General features: G+C 43.1%; 1 long non-coding RNA gene across 1 annotated transcript; it reads left to right on the forward strand.

Annotated features, from left to right (window-relative positions):
- The first annotated feature begins 1292 nt into the window (after positions 1 to 1292).
- LOC125704763 (uncharacterized) lies at positions 1293 to 3411 on the forward strand. Its single transcript, XR_007381236.1, has 4 exons — positions 1293 to 1321; positions 1645 to 1709; positions 2761 to 2859; positions 2990 to 3411. It is a non-coding gene; the product is annotated as an uncharacterized LOC125704763 (long non-coding RNA).
- Positions 3412 to 25287: the final 21876 nt, after the last annotated feature.

The raw sequence follows: 25287 nt of genomic DNA on the forward strand, positions 1-25287 counted from the left end.
CTACAGCGACTCGGAAGCCGTCGGCAAACAGCCGGCGGCAGCAGGAGCTCACAGCCTGGCCAGGCAGCGTCCTGCTTTACGCAGCATGCTGAGGGAGGCACGGGGGGATGGGGGGATGGGGAGAGACTGAGAGAGGAGCAAGGGAGGCCACAAGGACTGAGGAGGAAAGAGACGCAGAACAAAGGGGGGGAGAGGGAGGTAATTTAAGAGAGAGAAGGAGAAAGGTAGGGGGGCAGGGGGAGTGTGTGCTCTTGGTTAAACAATAAGTGGCACGCAGGCGATGGGGGGGGGGGGGGTGGGGTGGCTGGTGCAGTCTGCGGGGACTGAGAGGTATGTAGGGCAGGATTGTGCTTCCTAAGCATTTTGCTCACCTGCCTGAACAAACAGAAACACAGAGAGCCCCTGACCCTCCACCAACAACCCCCCCGCTGGCCTACTTACACTCCAACAGGCCCCTGTCCTCATGCTCGTCTGGCGGAAGGCGAGACAGAAGCTCCGTTCACCTGGATCTAATCTATCACGATACGACGAACGCAGGCTGGGATGACAGCTCGAGAAGGGTGAGGCGGGGGTGGGGGGGGGGGGACTGCGCTTATCCGTATTGATCTGCTCCTCCTGCGCCTCACTCTGGCTGTTTACGATGTATTAGCGAGTCCTGTTTTGATTTGCCCCCGCAAACCCGTCAGTCTCGGCGTGGAAAAACCCCAGCACACCGTCTTATGGGACTTCTTGCCCTTTGCTGAAATGGCAGCATTTCTGTGGATTTTCAGTTTTTGTCCTTACGTTCCGTGAGATGTTTGAGGGGGGTTGATGCCCCAGGGTGGGGTGAAGTCAAGTGATGAGCATGTTCTGTCAGTCACCTGGGCTCCCTGGCCAGCTGCCCCTGTTCCCCTTTGGCCAGGCAGCGACGCCCAGCTGACAGCCTGCTGCAGCTCCTTCTGATTCTATTTGTCTCCTTTACCTGTCGTTGATGCCAGCACGTCTCTCTTGTTGTTGCGCTGCTTTTGTTAAACTCTTGTGTGCTCCCACTCCAAATAAAATCCCAATTTCCCACCTATCTTTCCTGAAGAATGTGTATTTAACAAAAATGTCCCAAAGTGAAAGAAGGTGAGGAAGTCATCAATTCAAGAAAAAGGATAGATAGAAAAGAAAAGGAAGAAAGAAAAAAAATATGACGATCCCCCCATCTCCCCCCCCCCCCCCCCCCCCACAGAGACCTTATGTCATTTCTTCATGTGCTGTTTCAGTACCATCCTGAAAAGATAAATGTCCTGTTCATTGCTTTCCTCACATACACTGTAAAAAGTGCTACACCCACAAAGTAGGTTTTATATATTTTAAATATTTGTAATCTAGTTTATTTTATTTGTTTTTTACTAAAAGGTCTCAATATACTTCCTCTTTACTTAAAATATATCAGTTTTTTACATAACTATATATTGTAAATAAAACAATTGCAATTTATTCAGGTTAGTTATTTGTATGTGGTTGTTGTGTACAAGAAATGTTATAAAAGTGAGTTGACATACACATTTTATTAGAGCAGCTGCCGATGTAGCATTTGTGTTCATCAAACTTAAATATTTAAAAATTATTGTAAGTTGGCATTATCCTTTTTTCACTGGCGGGGACTTTCCCACGCAGGTGCAGCATTTTTCTCGGCTGTTGTTCGCTGCAGCGGATCTGGATTTCAGGGACTGGTTAACACGGTAAGTTGAGCAATTTAACCAAATGATTGGTGATGTAAAGTCACGCAAAATCGCTACTCCACTAAGGAGCTGAGGTTAAGTTTGCAAGTTGTACTGTATAGCTAGCTATCCTGCACACATCGCACGCTAAGTTGGCTGCACAGTGTAGAAGCAGTGTGGTCTTGTAGGCAAGATGCCGGTTGAGACCGTGTTGTTAATATGAAGTTAAATAAGTGCTGTAGTCATGTATACTATGTGTTTCAAGGCTACGTTGGTTTTAATTTTACCAATAATATCACTTTTAATCGTAAGTTAGCGTTACTTTAAACTAGCGTAGAACTAATGTTAACCTGTTTTGTCTATGACGTTTGCCTTACAGTTTAATGTCAAATATTAGTTTAAGTTAACGTTAACTAAAGATTAAAAAATTAAATGAGCACATTCATACTACCCAGAGACTGATCATGAGACCCCCCCACCTCTCATTCTTTAAAAGACAACTACATGTAAGGCATTGTTCTAAAGGTAGCATAGTTTAAGGGGATAGTTAGCCCCCACAGTTAACATGACCTTGCTATTATGATGATCTAGTGTGAAAATGTATGCCCAAACATTCAGTGAAGTTACACTTCCTCTGTGTACTCCACGACTGTTCTATTGGTTAATAGACATGTTGGCTGCATATGTATGTAATTGCATAAGTAATGCAATTCCCTTGTCACCATTTTCCAAGACTGTGCCTTGCTTCTAAGCAGTCTCTTTACACATGAAAGGTCCACTAAAACTTGTTTAAGAAAGCATTTGAGGTGAGAAATAGACAATGTACTAATAGAAGCTTGATTCATATTAATGAACACAGCCTACTTGGAGAGTTAAATCTCAAATTTGTGAATTGTCCCCTTGACGTTTTTGAGTAAACAACATGCACATGCAATATGCTTTTTTGTTTTGTTTTTTTGAAATGCCGGTGCTAGTGTGAGATCTTGTAGTACAGAGCTACATGTATAGTAGGACCTTTAACAGCAATCTGACATCAGGCTGTGAATTTTAATCAGATTTTACTTTTTAACAGGACCCATCTGCCTCTGTGGAGAAAAGGAGAGAAGTGGTCCTGAGATGCCTGATTGAGTATGTGGGGGAGAGACAGGAAGACCTCATCAGTGTCCACCACGTATGTATCGTGCTTAGAGCTACTTGTCTATTTTTCTGTTTGTATGTATTCATATTGTGAGGTATACATATTTATCTCATTACTTGTTTGTCTGACCAAACTCTTGATTCTTTTTTGTCTCCACCAATAGAGTCATGATGAAACAGAGGTGCACGCTGAGCTTGGCAGTTGCCCACTGAAAATTTACATATGCCATCAGCCCGACATGATTGGGATCATCATAGAAGGACAGCCTGTGGTCAGAGGTGTGCCAAACCTGTCGAAAGCATGCTGCCTCCTGTTTGGACTTACCTATGCCCTCGACCTCAAGTATCCCTCAAAAATGGTGTATACCTTTGTATATATATATATATATATATATATGTATGTATATATATTATATCTCTTTGTGGGATTGGACGCCATGCGTCCTAAGCCATCATCCAAGTATGCAAATCTCCTTACCAAGTTGTCTTAGATTATTTCTCAGTGGCATCTGACATTTATTGGCTGTTTTGTAGTCCCTGTTAAAAGTGAAACTGGTTGACATTGAATAAATGTTATTGTTTTCAATCTATCTTCCCATCTTTTTCTTCTTCAATTTAATTTGTAACTGTTTTTGACAAAGCCTGTTTATGTACAGTTAATCACTGTAGTACTTAGACTATATAGCCATTTAGATTTTTTTCTGAGGTTATAGGCAGGACTCAATTAAAATGTTTATTCACATTTGATTAGGTTAATTGTACTGAGAAAATAAAGTTAATAAAACCTAATTAAATGAGTACAGGTTACTTGTAGCAACCCATAAATAAGTTACCTGTACCAATAAAAGTAGGTTTATCTAACTGAGCAATACTAGTACTATTAGTTAACTCAACTTGATTTTGTTGTGTTTGTATTAAGTAATGTTACAGTGTTTATTACACTTAAAAAAGGCTGCAAGTTGACTCAACTTAAAACATCCAATGCAGCCACTTGCCTCACTTTTTATAAGTTAGATCTAGGTATTACTTTTTACAGTGTACAGTCATTAATGTCATTATGTTACATGTAAGAAAATGACCCAGAAACAGGCTGTAGCACTAGAGTCTCAAACTTCCCAGGCTGTGGCACTGCAGCTTCACACTTTCCTGGTTTTGGCATTATAGCCTCACACTTCCCAGGCTGTGGCACTGCAGCTTCACACTTTCCTGGTTTTGGCATTATAGCCTCACACTTCCCAGGCTGTGGCACTGCAGCTTCACACTTTCCTGGCTTTGGCATTATAGCCTCACACTTCCCAGGCTATGGCATTACAGCCTCACACTTTCAAGGCTGTGACACTACAACCTCACACTTCCCAGGTTGTGGCATTACAGCTTCACACTTCCCATCTCTGGCTCTACAGCCACACACTTCCCAGGCCGTGACTCTACAACCTAACACTTTCCTAGCTGTGGCTTTTATTCCTTTCCCCACCTCTGTATGTGTGCAGGTTGTGTGTTCTCACCATGATTGCGTGGGCATTCTCCAGGTGCTCCTTCCCACAATCCCAGTACATGTGGTGAGGTAAACTGGCATCTTGAAATTTCCCAGCGTATGTGATTGGATAGGGATACATGTGCCCAGCAATGGTCCAGCATCCCATCCAAGGTGCCCCATACCTGTTTTACTATGCTTTCTGTGATCCAGGCAGCAACAGAGGCCAAGCAAGGTCCCCCTGACAAAATGTCACTTTGGGCCTCCATAGTACATTGTGCTGAATTCCAGGCAGACCTATAAGGAAAGATAGGCTAGTGTTTAGGATAGTTATATAGTTTTAGTGTGTAGGACACAACATGGTAGAACAGAAAGTTGTGGCTACACTGATCCAATGTCCAACAGACATCCACGCAGCATCCTGGCCTCCTCCTAAAGGCCCGATCCGAGCTGAGTCAGACTGACTGAAGCTGAGTATCTGCTCTCCAGTTGCCTGGAGGCACAGTCACAAACACTTGTTTAATATTCCTGACGCGGGCTCTGTCGTGCTCGACGAGGCTGATATTTGAAGTATAAAGCTAGAACTTTATCTGCAGTGCATCTCACAGCTGGATATGTATGCTAATCATTTAGGCCCTACCTTGCATAACGCATTATGTTTCAGGGTGACACCAGCGATGTGTGCAATCAAACCAATCACTCATTGGACTTAAATGTGGTCGGAATGTTTAGTGTCAAGGTTTGTTGCACTTAGCAGATAACAGCCAGTGCATGTTGTGATTTATCTCAAAGCCAAAGCAAGAACCATTTACCATTCACTAAGTGATGGAAAGCTCAGCCCCTTCATTTGGATGTTGCTTTTCTGTGGTGTGGCTCTGACACAAAGTGCTCTGACACTTAAACTCAACATTAAAGCAGTATGAAGTGCTAATGTTAGTCACTGGTGTCCTATCGGCTTCGCAATGACATTGAGAAAGTAAAATGCATTTGTCCATCATACTGTCTTTCTTTTTTTCCCGGAATTTCTCAGTCCTGCTGTTTGATGTGGAATCACACTCACAGACATCAATTTTACACATATGAGCTCTATCAGCAGAATAGAGCAGCGATGCGCTGAAATGTGCCGGTTCCCTTAAAGATAATGAGCTTCCTTTTCTCACTCAGTCCTCAAGCAAGAGCAGATACCCTCACCTGTGTAACAGGCATTCCTCACAAATACAAGAAGAGTTCATTTCACAAATGTTTCCGCTGAAAGTAAGAAAGCTCATCTCCATCTACTGCTAGATAAATGACATTAGGAAGGAGCCTATGGCTACGACAGAGGAAGTGAAATTTGAAAACACACAAAATGAAACTGATAGTCAGCAATTTTATTAGCAGCAGTGGGATAGGAGGAGACTTTGATATTGCAATTCCCACTGATAGGAACTTCAGTTCAGCTCAAGAGGGGATATCTCAAAATTAGGGGCAGCTCGGCACTACAGATCTATCCCTGTAAGCCTTTTATATATTTCCGAGCTAATTTGGTAACATCATTTACATTTTATTCATTAGCAATGTGCATCCCTCTAAGGATATCATTATGAAATCTGTCCAGGAGCGTCTTATGACAGCATTTTCCTTCTTTATTTTTCATTCTTTTTAAATGATATTTTATAAACTTGCTTCAGTGATGCAACTTCAATATCTAAGTATATAATGAATAATAGGTTCAATGACAGTTTGTAATTTAATGTTACTCATTTTATATCAAAGATGGTATATATATATATATATATATATATATATATATATATATATATATATATATATATATATATATATATATACACACACACACACACGCACACACACACAGTAGAACCTCGGATTGTGAGTACATTGGTTTTCGAGTGTTTTGAAAGACGAATAATTTTTAGAAAATACATTTTAACTTGACAAACGAGTGAGAACTTGCAATACGAGTATTACGTATACACCGAACAAGGGCGTAGCAGTGCAAGACCTGATCTTCAGCAATGGGAGATGACATACAAAAACATAAGTATGGTCAAACCCTAAAGTTCTTAAGACTTTTCTTTGAGGTCATGTGAGTCATGTGACTGGCCCGTACTCTGTGGTCATGTAATTCATCTGACATTAGCCATTTTAGTCAGTGCAATTAATATCTTTCTTTTACAGTTTGCCTTTTGTCCATCTAATCTCCATAACCACTCAGACATCTATGCCTTGGCAGACAGTCAGACCTATGGTTACCCAGCAGGCCACATGCAGAGAGACACAGAGGCCACAATGAGTGTCACGGATTTAACTAGAGATGAAATGAGGGAAAGGGAGACAGTGGGTATGACGTGAGGAATCACCCTGCTCTCCATGAGCTGCCCCAATCACCACCCCAATCCCCACACCGCACTCCACCTCAATGCCCACCCCAATCCCCATACCACACTCCACCCCAATCCCCACACCACACTCCACCTCATTCCCCACCCCAATCCCCACACTGCACTCCACCTCAATCCCCACCCCAATCCCCACACTGCACTGGATTGGGGGGGGGGGATTGGGGTAGAGTGCGGTGTGTGGATTTAGGTAGGGAATGGGGTGGAGTGCGGTATGGGGATTGGGGTGGGGATTGAGGTGTGGCGATTGGGGTGAGGATTGGGCTCTAGTGCAGTGTGGGGATTGGGCTGGGGAATGAGGTGGAGTGTGGTGTGGGGATTGGGGTGGAGTGCGGTGTGGGGATTGGGGTGGAGTGTGGTATGGGGATTGAGGTGGGGAATGAGGTGGAGTGCGGTGTGGGGATTGGGGTGGGGATTGGCATGCAGTGCGGTGTGGGTTTTGGGGTGGGGATTGGGGTGGAGTGCGGTGTGGGGATTGAGGTGGGGAATGGGGTGGAGTGCGGTGTGGGGATTAGGGTGGGGATTGGCATGCAGTGCGGTGTGGGGATTGGGGTGGGGAATGGGGTGGAGTGCAGTGTGGGGATTGGGGTGGGGAATGGGGTGGAGTGCAGTGTGGGGATTGAGGTGGGGAATGGTGTCACATGACTCACATGACCAGAAAGAAAAATCTTAAGAACTTTAGGGGAGCCTCTAAATATACGTACTTGACCACACTTATGTTCTCGTACGTCATCTCCCATTGCCGAAGACCAGTTCCAATACTAAGAACACAAGATCGGGGAATGGTAAAAATCCCAAGATGTTGTTTTTGCCCCAGCCCAAATATCAAGCTTGCATTGGTTGCATTCTTGCTGATGAGAACAATCCCATGATTCATTGCTCCACAAGTTCATTCCTGGGAGGTAAATTAGCAAGACTGTTCTTGCCAAGTAGCATCTTTGTGTTCTTCATATTGGGAAACAGCCAAGGTCTGACTTCATTTGGTAAGAAACAATAAAAGGTAATAAAATGGCTAGGATTGGAATAAACATTTGAAAACAAATGTATGTTTTTTAAGAAAAAAATGTAAAGTAAGAATATAACCTTTTATATGCCTTTATATGGCCATTATTATCTATACCCATTACCATAGTCTGTTACAGATCCTTGATATAAACACGAGTGATGGAGCAGCTCAGGCTTGAGTCTATAGCTGTGAGTGACATTCAGGTCATTATTGTGAACGACAGTGACCGTTCAGCTCCCGGTCATTTCCTGGCGGGGATCTCGGGTTCAGTTCGGGGGTTGCCATGGTGTTGTGGGGGGGTGCTGCCGCAGCAACCGTGCCATAGATGCAAATTAAAATCAGATTAATGAAATAGATGAGGTACTTATAGTCAAAACACAATAACTGCACATACTATACTCAAGCAATAAGCAGTGTCTTTTCCATTTTATTTAACTGATGGGAAAGGAAAGTATTATACATATAATAAGCAACAGCATTAATAGCAAAAAAAATTCAAATAAATGTGACAAAATAATAGATAAGTGACAAAAAGCAATCATAATAATCATAACATTTCTACTTTCTCTGCTAAACCCCCGATTATGCTATGTCAACACACATTCTCTCTCTCTCTCTCTCTCTCTCTCTCTCTTTCTCTTTCTCTCTTTCTTTCTCTCTCTGCCATGATTGGGACGTGCCAAACATCGAAGGAAGACAGTGACAAGGTTATGTTTTGACAACCTAATTTAGACCCCAGCGCATGTATGATTCAGCGCCGATTGAGACACCTGGAAGAGTTAAACGTCAAAAACATAAATCAAATTTAAATTTAGCTTGCATGCATGATTCAGATAATTACGATATAGCTGACTGTGTCTGTCATTCCATTAAGGCTATCAGTCTGATCATGGGGCAGATTAAAGCAGTCAGCTTGAAAACTGCATTTTCCTTTAACATAAAAGGAGCTTGTCAGTGTTAGGAAGTTTGCCGTTGCCCTCCTTTGAGTTGAAGTGAAGGCAGCACGGTTTGTTGGTGGTCCATGATGTAGAGGCACCTTGGGAAATTAAAACTTCCTAAACAGATTAGATGTCATTGTTCTGAAAACACAATTTTTCATTTTTGCTTGCCACTAATCTCAATGGGAAAATGATTTTTTTTGTAAATTTTTCCCTTTTCTAGCAAGTGAGAAGCTTACAGATGAATTATCGACTTTAAACAAATGGCACAAGTTTCTGCAGCGAGCAGGTGAGGCAGGGCCGGGGGTGGGGTGGTAGCCGGTGGAGTGTTGTTTTGGTCAGGTGAACCTTGCTGTCCTGGTGTTGAGACTCTAGTTCACTACCAGAAGAAAACGAAAGTCAAAATAAAATGTATGATAATAGAAATCTGTGTAATAAAACAATAACATTTTTAAAGCGCATCAATGTGGTAAAAAGCTTTGAATGGAATGGACTAGCGGTGCAGTGACCAGCAGTGAGCAGGGCGTCAGGCAGATTTGCAAACAGAGCTTTCTCTGCATTTCCAGCATGAATGGAGTGAGCCAGTGTTTATGCTTCGGGCCGCCGACAGCCAGCGAGCCGTCTGTACTGGATCCTGGCTTGGGGCAGGAAACAGGCTCATTAATCAGTCTAAGGACAGTGTCCCCCTGCTCCTGGGCGGCCGTCAGCTGGTGCAGCACGAGGCCCCGGTACGTCCCTGGATTACTCCCGCCTGCTCCCTTCACATTGTCACCGAATGGCTAAGTAACAGAGAGACAGGCTAATTAGACCACATCCTGCCTGTTCCAGGCTTCCACTAGGGGGTGCCTACCATGTCCTGACCAGAACTCCAAGCTGAGATTTCCTCTTTTCTCTCCTTTTTGTTTCGCTGGTGACAGAATCATTGTGTATCGCACAATGCTTCTCAAGACACATTCAAGCCCCTTGCCGTTGGCTCGACAAGTCTTTTCTTTCTACACTTGCTAAATGTTAGTACAGTTCTCTTTCCGTCTAAATGTTTCTCAAAAAGGAGGCAGGGATTCACCTAACAGGGAAGTGATGCTGCTCCTTTCTGGGACACTCCTTTATCAGCTGTCTGTCTGACTGGTGAGGTTATCCTGGAAAAGGTTTAATAGCACATGCGGGGGTCAAAGGTCATGGCAGACATTAACTGGGAAGATAGTGTCACTGATTCTAAATGTTACATTACTCTATTTGAGTTTAGTTAACCTTTCTTTCTGCATGACTCTTCCTGCATAAGACTGCAGCCAGCAGTGCTGTATCTGCCAATACTTCAAACCGCTCACGCTCCTACAGCCTGACATCTTTCATCATGTCAGCATCGCCGTCAATCTACTCTGTACCTCTTTCTGAATTTTAACATGAAATGATCCCCGCTGAGCCGGCTCAGCCTTCCAGGCCTGTGGGGATATGGGCCTTGTATGACCGAATGCACGGGAGCCACCGAGATGAGCACCAGACTACGTCTGAGAGGAACAATCCTGCCAGAAATGACTTCATGGTGAAGTAATTAAAGTATACATTAAATACATCTCTCTTTAACTCTTGATGAACAGTGGCCTGACCTTGATTAGTCATTATTTACCACTTACTTTACTTTAGGCAGTCATGTATAATGCATTATAGATGCCTTTTTAATGCATTATAATGCATTACTGAAGTATTATAAACACGGCTATAACTATTTATGAAAAGGCATAACACATTATATCCATGTTTAATATGCGTTATGAACACTCTATGAAACTCTCATCTATAATTAACTATAGATACCTTCATAATGCAGCACAAAGCATCCTTAATTCTTATATGGATCATTGTAATATATTATAAAGGTATTTTTAGTGCATTATAGATGAGAGCTTCGTAGCGCATTCATAACACATAATAAACATGATTATAATATGTTATACCTTTTCATAAATAGTTATAGCCATTACTTTATGAATGCGTTATAATGCATTATGAAGGTATCTATATTGCATCTATAATGCATCTATATATAAATTACTGCTTAAAGTAAAGTGTTACTGTGATTAGTTCTCAGCTTAGACTGGGGCTGTTGTGTGCGTTAGGTGTTGTGTTCTTTTAAAATTTGCATAGAGCGACCCGCTGCTGAGAGGCAAAACGGCTATGGCACCGATGAAAAAGCCAGTTTGAGCTTGTGTACGTTATCTTCTCACGTTCTCAACTGTGCTGCAATTGAATAACATCCAAGCCGTGCATTTAAATAATACATAGGTATAAAATCACTATACATCAAAATAATCCAAACGCACACCTTTTAGCTTTGTTTAGACATGAGATTCACCGCGAGAAATGAATTATTCAGTTCCATGTTTTATTCATTTTAAAATTTGCATATTTCCCACTCAACATAATAAATTGTAGTCTCTAAAGTTGTGTGCTGTGCCGTTAGTGTTCTCAAGGTATTGGGGATGGGTGGGGGTATGGGGGGGTTGGTGGCAGGGACATTGATCAGAAAAGTGACAGGAAGAATAGCAGGAAGTTCCCCCCACATCAGACAGCCGGAGAAGGAGCTTGCTGTCGAACACGACCACCATGTCTGAAGCGTGTTCTGTGCTGTCACCTATCTTCCCACAAAACACCACGTTTTTCCAAAAAGTTGTCCTGATCCGAAGCAACCAAATGTCAAAGGTGCCCCTGTTTTTAATTTATTTATTCATTTTGAGTTTAATTAAGGAGCGCTTATCATACCTGCATGCAGTACCACAGCCAGGTGACAACACCCCAGTGTTGTAAAATTAATTATATCACTAATGTGGACCTTGGGCACATGGAAAGCCTGAACTCTACCCAAATAGCTCATTAATCTTCAGACAGGTGCCTCCTCAGCTGCCTGAAGTGCTCCTGAATTTCAATTCTCACTCCTCCTTTTACCAGCCACTTCTTTTGTCACAGAGGGGAAATGCAACTTAATGCCCCCCCCCACCATCTCTCTCTCTCTCTCTCTCTCTCTCACGCACACACTCTCTCTCTCTCTCTCTCTCTCTCTCTCTCTCTCTCCATCTCCTTCTGTTTCTCCTGATGACTCTCTAACTTACAGACACCTTGTCCATATGTTACATCTCTGATGGCGACTGGCCGTCTTTTCAGTCAGTAGAGCTGATAAATTCCACTTGGTGGTGAGCAGACGGCTTCTTTGTGGGGATGATGAATAAGAAACTGAAATGACCTCCTTGGTGCATAAAGGAAAAATATGCATGTGAAGAACTGATAATGGGATATTTTTAACCCGTGGTTGGTCTTATTAAAGGGCTTTTGGGGACAGATCAGAGATGGAAACCCTTTACACTAAAGTAAAAACACACATTTACAATGTTCAATCAAAGTCACTAAGCAGGCCTAGTCTCTCAGAACAGCCGTCCTCACATAGTCAGTAATGCAATGTATGGTGTAAAACATAAAGCCTATGACCAACAAGTCTATCTTGTTGGCCTTTATCTATCTATCTATCTATCTATCTATCTATCTATCTATCTATCTATCTATCTATCTATCTATCTATCTATCTATCTGTCTATCTGTCTATCTGTCTATCTATCTATCTATCTATCTATCTATCTATCTATCTGTCTATCTGTCTGTCTGTCTGTCTGTCTGTCTGTCTGTCTGTCTGTCTGTCAGATTGACTGACTGACTGACTGACTGACTATTTTCCCGAACTGCTTCCCCAGTTGGGTACAGCCTAACTCAGGAAGTGCGGAGCCAAAAACAGTCAACAGCCAGGACGGGATGCCAGTTCCTCACCAGGCACATTCAATCACACACAGTTGGTGAACTTAAAGACATTAATTCAGCAAAGTGCATGTTTTTGGGCAGCAGGAACAAATAATGAAAGTCACATGCAGAGAACATGCATTACAAGGCAGAGCGCAGTGAGACATACTGATCTCAGAGAGCATGGAGCAGTGAGAACGAAGCAGTCTGAATAAGCCCAGGTGTCTGTGCCTGCCTCTTGTGACTGGGGTAGGTGCCGTCCCCCCCCGAATACACACGTAAGGTACGGAGCCAACCTTTACCACTGCTCATTCAGCTCAGTGATATCTGAAGCTTTCCATTGGTCTACAGCAGGGGTCTCCAACTCCGGTCCTGGAGAGATACTATCCAGTAAGTTTTCTATCCTACCTGGCTTCTGATTAGCCACACCTGCTCCTGCTATTTATCTGAGAACTATTGTGGTTAATCAGAAGTCAGGTAGGATAGAAAACCTACTGAATAGTAGCTCACCAGGACCGGAGTTGGAGACCCCTGGTCTACAGTCACTCCTATAATCTTTTTTACATAGCAGAACCATTAAAATCTTGTTATTTTTTAGTCACTGCAGGAGTGTTTCCTAAGGCGGACAGTCAGGGACCTGGATACTTAAGTTGGTTACTGTTGGCTGGTAGCTGTTCGGATAGTTTCCAAAAGGATGAAGATACAGGCACAATATACACAAAGATTCGACATCATAGCCTGCAAAGGACAAAACAGCTTTGAGAGTTACCACTAAGGTTAGAAAATGATGCAGCTGCCTGCTGCCCCTCATTTATTTGGGGCTCTTTGCTTTAATCCTCAGGTCTTGTTTGGTCTCTAACTGGCGTCTGGCCCTTAAGTTCCATTCCAAGCGCTGGTTAAGCGCATCTAAAATGTTTAATCCAAAATGTCCTCGCTCTCAAAACACGAGGGTATATGATAAGCTTAAGAATTTCCAGCTGAGGTTGTTTTAAAGTTTTTATGAGGTGTCTGAAGCCGAAGCGCAGAGGGAATGTCAGGACTCAGCGTTTAGATGGTGTACAGGCGCTCACAGCACCATCAGCTCCTACCGGTCAGGCCGCACGTTCCTGCTGGGAAGCCTGGTGCTCGAGATTCCGCGCCGCAGAAAGCAGAAGCCAGTGTTTTGTGGGAGCATCCGGATTGAGATAAGTGGTCCAGCGGGTTGGGGACATTTTTAACAAAAGGCTTCATCTGGCAGTCAGTCAGTCGACCGATGCTGCAGACAGGCTGAGTTCAGGCTGTACCAGGTCCCTGTCTGTGTGTGGATCCCCCGCTTCTGTGTATCACCGCGGTTCTGTTAGGGTACCATGGGTCGGATCTGTGGAATCCCTCTAGCTGTCCACAGCGTGCCTGTTTCCAATGGCCCAGTAATAGGATTGGATTTGTTGTGCTATAATCTCTGCAAGGACGTCTACAGTTCAGGCCTCATTTTTATGTTATCCAGTTTATAATGTAAGAAAAGTGTCTGTTCACAAACTTTCAAACGTCAAGTTAGAAACACACTGTTTTCTATGCATTTTTTTGTGATTCTGACTTGTCACACAAGTAAATTTATCTTATGGACTTATTTTACAGGTAAGTAAGTGTAATTATGAGTAAAGGAGGTGGCTTTCTGTGGAGCAAGAGATGATTGCTGTAACACATCGAGGTCTCTTACAGTCTAAACAGCCCCAGAACAATGAGGAGTCCACACTATTTCCTTATTCTCTGCCTGCAGCAGAACCACATGACTCCTGCTTTAATTACATGGCAAATTGTTCTGCAAGCTTACCAGTAACACGAGCAGGTGGGGAGGGCTGCGCAAAACTGGTCAGAACTGTGTACTGAGTGTGCTCTACAGCGTCTTCTTCCTGGCTTCAAAGGATGAATGGCAAAATGAAGTGGGATTGAGAAGTTCCATGTGTCTGTGTGGTCAGTCTCAGCAGCTGCAGCAACATTCTTTTTGGAATTTTTATGAATGTCAGCTAGATTTCACTGCGGCACGTCCTGAGAAGAACAACACACACTCTGCTCAGCAGACTTTACAGACTGATGCTGACCTAGTATGGTAAGGTAATGTGAACTCACAAACTGAAGTACATCCTTTTGTTTATCCATCGCCTTTGTCTATCAGCCATGTTGACTGTAGTGAAGATTCAGCAGAACACTGGCTGCTTTTGGATCACTCCACAGACTCCCCCTGAGAAGTGATTAAATGTGCTGCAGGCCTCATCTTCTACCGGGTGACCTTAAGATGTTGTTCATCTAGGACCAGGGAACAGCCTTCATCTGAGGACCTAAAAGAGACCAAAGTTTTATTAATGTAATCAAAACAAACATTCTGCAGTGGCAGTGTTAGCTTTTAATAAATGAACTTGGTTTGAAATTAGGGGTAAAGCTATTTCTCTAGGTACCAGTGTTCCTTAGGGCAAAATTAAGCTCACCTTTAAATCAATGCTGCATCCTTAAAATCAATTAAAGAGCATGGCTGCAAAGTAAAAACATAACTATTGTCACGTTGGGTAGGTTGAGTATGGAACGGGGAAGCAGGAGCAGGAGACGAAAGCTCGGGAAATAGGATTTTAATGGGTAATGGAGAGGAATACAGGGCTTCACACAGATGCTAGCATAAGTGCCTTCAATGACAGGACAGGGGAAACATACCTGAAAGCGGACTTAAATACAGAGACTCAATTACACAGGATTGAAAACAGCTGGAAACAGGGATTTCACGCGAGATTTATGAGGGGGCGTGGCCTACAGTAGGATCAGACGATCAGGTCGTGACAGTTATTATCATTATTGTTATTATTATGCAGTGCCCTCCAGAATTAGTGGCACCCATGGAAATTAAAGTGAACATAATGTAACTAAACCATGTTTCCTATGTAAACTGTATATCTTTGAGTTGATTAGAATGAATAGGAACCTTCAAGCTGTAATCCATGACTTCCTGATTAACTGGCGTACGAACATGAGGCGACACAGATGCTAAATTCTGTTAGACATCCATCAACATGGAAAAGATAAGAGGACATACAAACAAAAAGAGGGAGAAGTCTGCTGGCCTTCATAAGTCAGGAAATGGGTATGAATAAATTTCTAATCACCTGAAAATGCCCATTTTTACTGTTAGGCCAATAATATAAAGTGAACATCAAATGGATCTGTTACAGACCTGCCTGGAAGAGGACCCAACTACAGTGAGGAGGATCGTAAGAGAGGCAAAAAATCCCCAAGAATGACTGTTAGTGAATTACAAGACAAAGTCTTGAGGTTACTATGTACCCAAAAAAACCTTCGGAAGCTACCTTCATGCTAATAGATTAGTTAGAAGGTATGACAGAAAGGAGCCTTTTCTGTCAGTTAACGATAAACATAAGCGCCAGAAGTTTGTGGAAAGCTACTACAACTTTGACTGGAACCATGTTCTACAGTCTGATGAAACAAAAATGGAGCTTTTGGTAGTAAAAATTCAAGGTGGGTTTAGCGTAAAAAGAAGGATGGCTATAATGAAAAGAACCTTATCCCAACTGGAAAATATGGTGGAGGTTCTGTGATGTTGTGCTGCTGTTTTACCTCTGATAATCCATGGGAACCTTGTTAGGGTGCATGACATTATGGACTCTATGAAAAAGGATATTTTAAATCAAAATTCGGCTGCTTCTGCCAGGAAACTAAAACTGGCCCATCACTGGATCTTCCAACTGGACAAGGATCCTAAGCACATGCCCAAATCAACACAAAAATGGTTAGAATCAAGCTTCTGCCATGGCCATCTCAGTCCCCTGACCGGAACCCCATTGAAAATCTGTGGGCTGAGCTGAAGAGCAGAGTGCATAAGAGAGGGCCTATTACCCTAGATGATCTGGAGAGATTCTGTAAAGAGGAATGGTCTCAGATGCCCTGCTTGGTATTCTCCAACCTTATAAAATGTTATAGGAGGAAGACTCAGTGATCTTACTATATAATGGCAAAGGGAGGTTGTACAAAGTATTAAATGTTAAAGGAATTTGGGCTCTCTGTCACCTCATGTTTGTATCCCAGTTAATCATGAAGTCATGGATTACCTTGAAGGTTCCTATTCATTCCAATCAACTCAAAGATATACAATTTACATGGCTAACATGCTTCAATTACATTATGTTCAGTATAATTTTCAGGGGTGCCAAGAATTGTGGTAAATGTGTTTTTGTTGCAAATAATCATTTCTTGATGAAGGATTTGTTTTCCTTTGATGACATTTATTTCAATGAAAGGTTGGATTTTTCTAATTTTTTCCAGGTTGAGATGAAGCTGCTTCAGCAAAAGGTGGATTTTTTTCTAACCCTTTTTACAAATCTTTTCGAGGGGTGTCAATAATAGTGGAAAGTTCATTCACCCTCCCCCTGCTTGCCTAGTACAGTGTCTTTGTGATGGTTATCATTATTTTTATTGTACTTATTGTGTTATTAGTAACTTTCTGTGTAACTTAACAGCTAATAAACACAAAATGGCAGCATTAGTCTCATTTTTATTTTAAATTAACTAAATGTTACACATGACTCTCCTGATAAACCGTGTCCTTTGTGATGACGTCATGGGGATCCCTGCTTAATTTATTCGCTGATTTTGTGTCGTTGCATGTGCAGAGTCAGTCGCACCTCAGCATGATGACCCAGGGATCTCTAGAGTAGGACACGGGGATGGATGATTAGCGTGCTGACTGTGCTGCCCTTTAATCGTGACAGGAAGGCACCGCTCTGGCCTCTGGCATGGTCGAGGCCCCCACCCTCGTGTGAGACATTTACATGCACCTTGTGTCCTGCCTCTAAATCCTTTGATTGTTTGCACTAACACTTATTTATTTAATTATCTCTGGCGAGCCCACGTAGAAATGTTAACCTGCACAGACTGTTTTCTCTTTCTCTCTGGGCGCTGAAGGGGGGGCGCTTTTATGGGCACTACCAAAAAGGGATGCTTCGTGTTAGCCAAGCACTCTCCCTCCCTCCCTCTCTCCCTCCCTCCCTCCAAGGCTGCAGACCAATTCCACATATGATTCATGGAGCTTCGCTCTCGGATCCTAACCTTCTGCTCGCTTAGGCCCTTGTTTGTCTCGCCCGGCCCGTCAGTCACATTACTTTTGGGATTCAGCCGGGTATTATGCGATGCGGAGTCAAAGGCTTTTCATTAACTTTGCTCGCATTCCAGTAGGCCCACGCTCTTCAGTTCGAGATTTGAGGACTTTTACTCTGCTTTTCATGTTTACTCTTTTGCAATCAAAATTGTCCGACTCCAGAGCAGGCAAACACCTCCAGTATTAAACGCAGCTCTGACAAGCTTTGACAGCTTTGGAAATATTTGAGTTCCCAGTGTCAATCGGTCTTCAGAAGCTTCCATTATCATCATATTTATCTATTTGTCTTTCTGTCTGTCTATGTATCTCTGATTTATTCATCTATTTATGTGTTTCTTTGTTCATTTGTTTTAATCCTCTATACACAAATACAGCACCTTCTGTTGGGGTCCAGTGTGCTGTATCACATTATTTTTTATGTGTAATATATATCACACGGTGACTCTGATACCATACATTAGGTATCTTTCCGACAGCGGAAACAATCATAGCTAAGTGCATACCTCACGGGGTCAGGAAGCAAGGGCTTCTTTGATATTGGACCTGCAACACTTTAGTCATAAGTGCAGTTACAGGAGGGAAAAGTAGAATTCCTGTTTTCTTCTTATTATTTATATTTTCTTTTTGCTTTAATGCTGCTTCTGCCCAAACACAATACCACTGTGCTTAACCACCAGCCCGTAAGTTGCTGTTGGCCAGGCGTGAACCTACACGGGCCTGGTTTGTTTGTGCAGCTATTGGTCCTCCGGGAAAAGAGCTCAGCTTGGAAAAACCAGAGCTAATCGAGACTCATGAGATGCACTTTGAGCAAATGTGATTGGATGGATTACAGTACCAGTAGAGAGGATGTGAAAGCACTGGGGCCCACTCTTATCTCATGCTTCCCATCAGCCCATTGAACATTTTCCATTCCAGGATGTTCACTTGTTTTGAATTGGACATTCCGTTCTCTCCGGAGAACATCATAGACCTAAAAGCTGACTGAGCACAAAGTCACAGAGGACTCTGCTGTCTTTCGATTGCATAAGCCCATGTATCATGTGCAAACATTTCAATAAATATAAACTGCCGGTCCTGCAACAAGAGTGATGTCTGTAATTCTCGAGCAGGATGGATTCCCAAAGAAAAGCTACAAAAGAGCAAAGAGGCTTGATGGCGACGTGCCCCGGTCTGCGCCGTCCGGAGGTGGATATTTTACGGGAGCGGGCGCCCGGGCCTGGCGGAGGGGCTATCAGTCTTGCAGTAGTAAACGGCGCTGTGGCGGCCCCAGCGTGCAGACATGTGCTCTCCATATGTTCGAGGTGGCGTTATGCAGTCCATTATCCCCTGTAAACCTGTCACTTTTACTGTGTATTTACACTGATTGCTTTATGACCTCATCATTTAAAAATCCACGATCCCCGAATGGGACCTGCCATTCTGAACAAGACATGGGGCCTGAATATCCAAGCATAAAGAATATGGCATCAATTATCAAATTACTAGTAACTATATTCAGTTAAATAAAAATCAGTAGATAGTACTTGAATTCGGAAAGAAAAATGAATGGTATATATAGTACCGCGGGCTTTTGGAAAGAACAAGCTCAGAGGAGACCTTCTAGCAGTCTAAAAAAAGGCAGGAGATTAATAGGAGGCACGGAGTGACAGCCGCAGGGATTGCCAAATCCGATCCCACAAAGGCAGAGGGCAATTAGCCATTTAGTCAAAGATTTGAAGCATGAGGATGTAATTGCAGGAAAAATTCACGGGCCGGCCGTGTCGAGGGTAACGGCTCCTGTGCTGTCAACACACTTTTCTGCAGCCATTTGGTGCATTTTTAACAACTTCGATGCTGGACAGAGCACAAGTTCTAGCAGACAGTTAATAGTGAAAGCATAGTGAAAATTGGTCGTGCTGCTTGCTACCGGGGATGACGACATGTCAGGCTTGCGCCTCTGCTATACCCCAGCACTTTCACCGGGGGTCTACGCTTCTCATATCAAATGCTCCGATGTAAAATTCATGAAACATAATAAAACTGAAAGATTCATGAAACTGAGATCATGGGTTTTTCTGCAGGGTTACACTGCCAGACTTTATGACAATGCTGCCCATCTTCCCACAGCAAATTCTCAGTCCATTAAACAGCTTTGCATTTAAAGCGGCCCTCCTTTGCTAAACATGCGCTGGGTGATACTCGTGCTCTGAAATGTGTTTCTTATGTGACCCGTAAGCAAAATACAGGTGATTCTGCAGGTCCTGCATCGTCATTTTTGGATGTTTTGATTCTACAGTATATGTCTTTTGAGTGTTGGGTACATGCTGTGATGTACATTGCAAGAAGCCATTTGGTTTTCTTAACTTGAAAGTCAAATTTTGTATTTTTTGAGGGTGAACCAAGTCTTATGATTCATAGTTTGAGACCTTTTAGTCTTTATTGCAGGTTATAGTATCTGTGTATACAATACAGTAATAGGGTTGCTTACTGTGTAACCTCACACCTCTAGTGCCAGGGGTTCACATTCACTCTGCGCTCTGCTCTCCTAATTGGCATCTCAGCATTGCTTATAGTGAATAATGCTGTGTGTGTGTCCTGCATTGCTTCCAGGTTGATCACCAGCCTTGTACCTGATGCTACCTCCCCCCCCCCCTCTCCCACAGAATAAGCGGCTGGAAGATGGATATATATTTTAGCGCTTCACATATAAATGGACATGTTAATAGCACATTCCTTTAGGAAATTTTAGCACATTTTGTGAGTGGGCAACACTCTAGAGTTTGAATGCAGCCTCAGATCAATGGGGACAGTTTGCAGGTTCTCCCTGTGTCACACAGGGTACCTCTGGGTACTCCTGATTCCTCCTGCAGTCTAAGAACATGTAAGTAGGCTAACTGTCATTGCTAAATTACCTGTACTGAGTGTGAGCCCTGTGATGAACAGCTACCCCTGCCAGTTCTGCTTGAAACAGGCCCCAGGTCCTTTCATGACCCTATCAGGAATAAACGGTTACAAGTTGCTGGATGGATGGGAATTGTATCAATCCCATATGAATTAATTACCTATTATACGTCAGTAGCAGTTGTCAGTAATTCTTGTTCCTCGGTAGTTCAGCTTTATTACGCTCAGCCTGCTGGTCCATTGCCTCTGCCTTTTCGGTGTTAATGCATTGGATCACATCTCCATGCGAGTGCAGCCAGCCGGGCTGCATTATTTGCATTGCTCACGTCACCTTGCCTTGCAGGATGCCACAGTCCTCCCGACTCCCTCTCCCTTCTGTTTATGGTCACTCTGTTACCGTTCTGTCGCCTTTCAGTCTGGCGGGCCGCTTCCAAAGCAAATCAGCGCTTGGCTCGGGTTAGTTGCCGGGGCAGCATCTGTCAGCTCGTCATATTTGCATATTTAACTAACACCTGGAAGCCGATGGTGCACCTTGATCCCGCTGATGGGGTCCCGGCGAATTATCAGTCGAGCACCTTTCACTTGATCTCCTCTTGCCCGTCCCCTTTCCCTTCAGTTTTGCGCTGTCAGCCTGGCAGCTCAAGGACATGACGGGTCATGCACATCCAGGGATCCCTTTGTGGACGCGCCCTTGTAATCTCCCGGCTCAGATTGGAGCTCGACTTCCAGTTCCCTGCACCTCCCTTTGTCCTTCCCTCCCCAAAGCATGTCTCAGCCAGTGGAACTCCGGATTAAACGTCAAGGATCATTAATACGTTTCCTAGCGGGATTACCGCCATGATAAATGCATTGTACAGGATACAGTCAAGTAATTGAATCAAGTGGCGATAACTGTGGCAATTCAGCATGCTCTCTTTGAAGAGTACACTGGGCTATTATCTGTGGTGTCTTCTATTGACATTTACAGAAAAAAAAATGCGAGGGGCAGTAATCTGTGGCCTCCTGCTCACACGCATACACACATGCGCACATGCATGCGCTTTTTATTCTTCGGAGAGACCAAAAGGCTTTTGGTCACTTTAAATAATCTTTGGACTCATTATGAATATGCTTCTGCTATGCTGTAGTTACATCTCACTGTATGTGTAAATTGTGATCCTGGTTCCAATGGCAATTGCGGCTCAGACAAACTGTTAAATAATAACAATAATAAAATGTGGATTGTTTTTTTGTCAGAGATGAAGGTAAAAGCTGATTGAATGGGTGTACCTGCACATGTGTGTGCGCCTCTAAGATGGTGGCGCCGGAGGTAGTGCTATCATTCAGCAACTGGAGGGTTGCAGGTTTGACCCTTGGTTCCTCCTGACCCCATCAAAGTCTCCTTGAGCAAGACACTGAACCCCAAATTGCTCCTGGTGAGCAGGTTGGCGCCTTGCATGGCAGCCTCCGCCACCGGTGTATGAATAGGTGTGTGAATGGGTGTATGAATGTAATGCGCTTTGAGTACTCGTAGGAGTAGAAAAGCCCTATATAAATGCAGTCCATTTACCATTTATGAATGTGTGTTTGTGAGCAGCTAAACCTTACTTTATGGGAATACAATGCCCCCACAACGTGATGAATACCTGTTTTTTTCCCTAAAAGGGAAAAAAAAACTATTTAATTGAGTTCACATAAGGGAAAACTCAATTTAATAAAAATGTGTGACTGCAATGAAAGCTATAAATGGAGCTATAAATGCAAAAACTGTTGTATTTTTTTTGGTCACTTATGGTTATGGTTAGGGCTGGGTAGGGGTTAAGGTTGTCATAGTTAGCGTTAGCATTTTTCCCATAGAAGTGAATGAACAGCCCCCATAAGGATATGTTTACAAATCGGCCTACTCCACACATATCTGCTGTTGCATTTATGGCACATGTGTGTCTATAGAGAGTGCGTGTGGGTAAGGTCTGTGCTGAGGGACCTTTGCCTAGTGGATCAGTCCCCCCCCCATATCTGTGATTGCACCAGCCTCATTAGGACATGCTGTGTGCTATTAGTGACTTTGTTTGATATGGAAAGCGGTGAGATGACCATGTGCTGCATTGTAACGATGAATGTTTAATGCAAGGGGGGCCCAAATGATCCATCAGTACCTATTAAGATGTAATTACAAGGGTAAAAATGTATTTAAATTAATTCATTGTTACACTAATTGTGGATCTGTTTTTCTTTAGTTTGACTGTTTATTTGTGAATTTCCTAATATAATAGTACAATAGTTCTGTAACACGGGTGTACCATCATGTTTGTACTTGTGACTCTCATGTAATTATAATCTCTTTTGCATAATCTATGTTTCAGGGTATTTTTAATTTTAATATCTTGACATCTCTGTTAAGAATATGACCCTTAAACAATTTAGAAAAGGAAATTATGGATAGGAAATGTATTATGTCATATGCTCACCCAAGTACTGTAGGTATGTACACTAAGATGTGTGTGTTCAGCTGGCCATTAGAGGGCACTGTGAAACATGTTGCCCTCTCCTGGGAGGCCATTAAAATCTGGAGTCCGGTTATTGTATTTACTGAAATAGTAACATTTTAAGATATGAACATATGGACATAGATTTTGATTTACAATAGCTACTTTTTAAACTATTTTCACAGAGAACTCAAACATAACAGTCTGACTGTGTGTATATTTGAAACTGGGTAGTGCAAATGCTCCTCCAAACACACATTTTAATTTTAAACACACACACACACACACACACACACACAATCACACACAACATTAACCCCTACCCAGCTCAAGCCTTAACCATAAGTAACCAAATTAAACACAAGTCTTTTGGCATTTGTACTTTTTTGATTGCATTCACAGATCTATGTGAGAACCTGAAAATGGTCCCTCACAACGTCAAAAAAAAATGGTTTTTATTAACATAAACCGAATCCACATGTACACACACAACACACACAGACACAACACACGGGCTTACACTTAAATGTGCCTGCCTCTACCATGCATGGCATTAATAATGCACTTCTAAAAAACTGCTAGATATCAACCCTGTATGATTACAGAAAAACGAGTTTCCTTCTGCAGGTATGTTTTACTGCAGCTCCACTCAGAGCTGCAGGAATTATACACAGCTAAATAATTTATAGTAAAATAAATTATTGTAAATCAAATCTATGTCCATAGATCCAGCAAGCTCAAAGCCCATTTCAGGACAATGCAAGACATAAGAGGAGTAACAGTGGAGATTTCCACTAAGTGACAAGCCTAGCCTGCCTGCAACACTAATAATTTATTAGCATTTAAATATTATTTGCAATGTGAGATCATTTTGGCACAGTTTACAGAGACACATAGACACAATGTGGCCTGCAAAATGGAAGAGCGAGGTTTATAAACATCAACTAGGCCCTCCAGCATCACCACCCCCACCCCCTATCTATCCGCCTCCCTGTCAATAAACACATAACTCTTGAAAGATGAAAAAAGTCAGGCTATTGAGTAACTGGCTGTGCCATAAGCAGTACGCTTCCTCATTAGTCAGAGATAACATTAGAGTAAGGCAGAGTGTTTGACTCACATGTTGAATGTCAAGCCCCGTGGCAATCAATGAAACAGGAAAGGAACCTGTTCATTACGTCGCTGCCACCTTTAGGCTACCAGGGAGTCTGCGTTGAGTCATTTTGCTGGCATTAGATGCTGGGATTAATCGCAGCCAGCAATTTTCAACCTGAGAAGACACTCATTATCGGTGATCACGACAATGGTAGGGTGCAATTTGGGAGACAGAGATGCGTGGCTCCTTACTGAAATCAGTGCATCAACGTAACTTTGATCATTTTAATCCCTCAAAGTCACGCTAACCCCGCCTCCTGCCATGCTACCTCTCTATCAGTCATGCTAACCCAACCTCCTATCATGGTAACCTCACTATCAATCACACTAACCCTACCTCCTGCCATGCTAACCTCTATATCAGTCACGCTAACACAACCTCCTGCCATGCTAACCTCACTATCAGTCATGCTAACCCCATCTCATGCCATGCTAACCTCGATATCCGTCACGCTAACTCCACCTCCTTCCATGCTAACCTCAATATCAGTCACGCTAAGCCAACCTCCCATCATGCTAACCTCGCTATCGGTCACGCTAACCCAACCTCCTGCCATGGTAACCTCACTATCCGTCATGCTAACCCCATCTCCTGCCATGCTAACCTCGATATCAGTCATGCTAACCCAACCTCCTGCCATGGTAACCTCACTATCAGTTACGCTAACCCCATCTCCTGCCATGCTAACCTCGATATCAGTCATGCTAACCCCAACTTCTACCATGCCGACCTCTATATCAGTCACGCTAACCCAACCTCCTGCCATGCTAACCTCAGTATCAGTCACGCTAACCCCATCTTCTGCCATGCTAACCTCGATATCAGTCATGCTAACCCAACCTCCCATCATGCTAATCTCGCTATCAATCAGGCTAAGCCAACTTCCTGCCATGCTAACCTCACTATCAGTCACGCTAAGCCAACCTCCTGCCATGCTAACCTCACTATCAGTCACGCTAACGCTAACCCCAAGATCAGCCCTGTAACTCCCCCATGCTAACCCCATAATCAGCCCTGTTAACCCCACCATCCATCCTATTAATCCTGTATACTTCCATGCTAACTCCATCATCAGTCATGCTAACCTCACCTCCTATCATGCTAACCCCATCATAAGTGACACTGACTCCACCTTTCATCATGTTAAACCTGCCTTTCATCATCAGCTGTACTAACCCCACTCCTGTCATGCTCTTGTCACCCCACCTGTCATGTGAACTCCACCAT

Source organism: Brienomyrus brachyistius, chromosome 12, assembly GCF_023856365.1.
Source record: "Brienomyrus brachyistius isolate T26 chromosome 12, BBRACH_0.4, whole genome shotgun sequence".
Lineage (NCBI taxonomy): Eukaryota > Metazoa > Chordata > Actinopteri > Osteoglossiformes > Mormyridae > Brienomyrus > Brienomyrus brachyistius.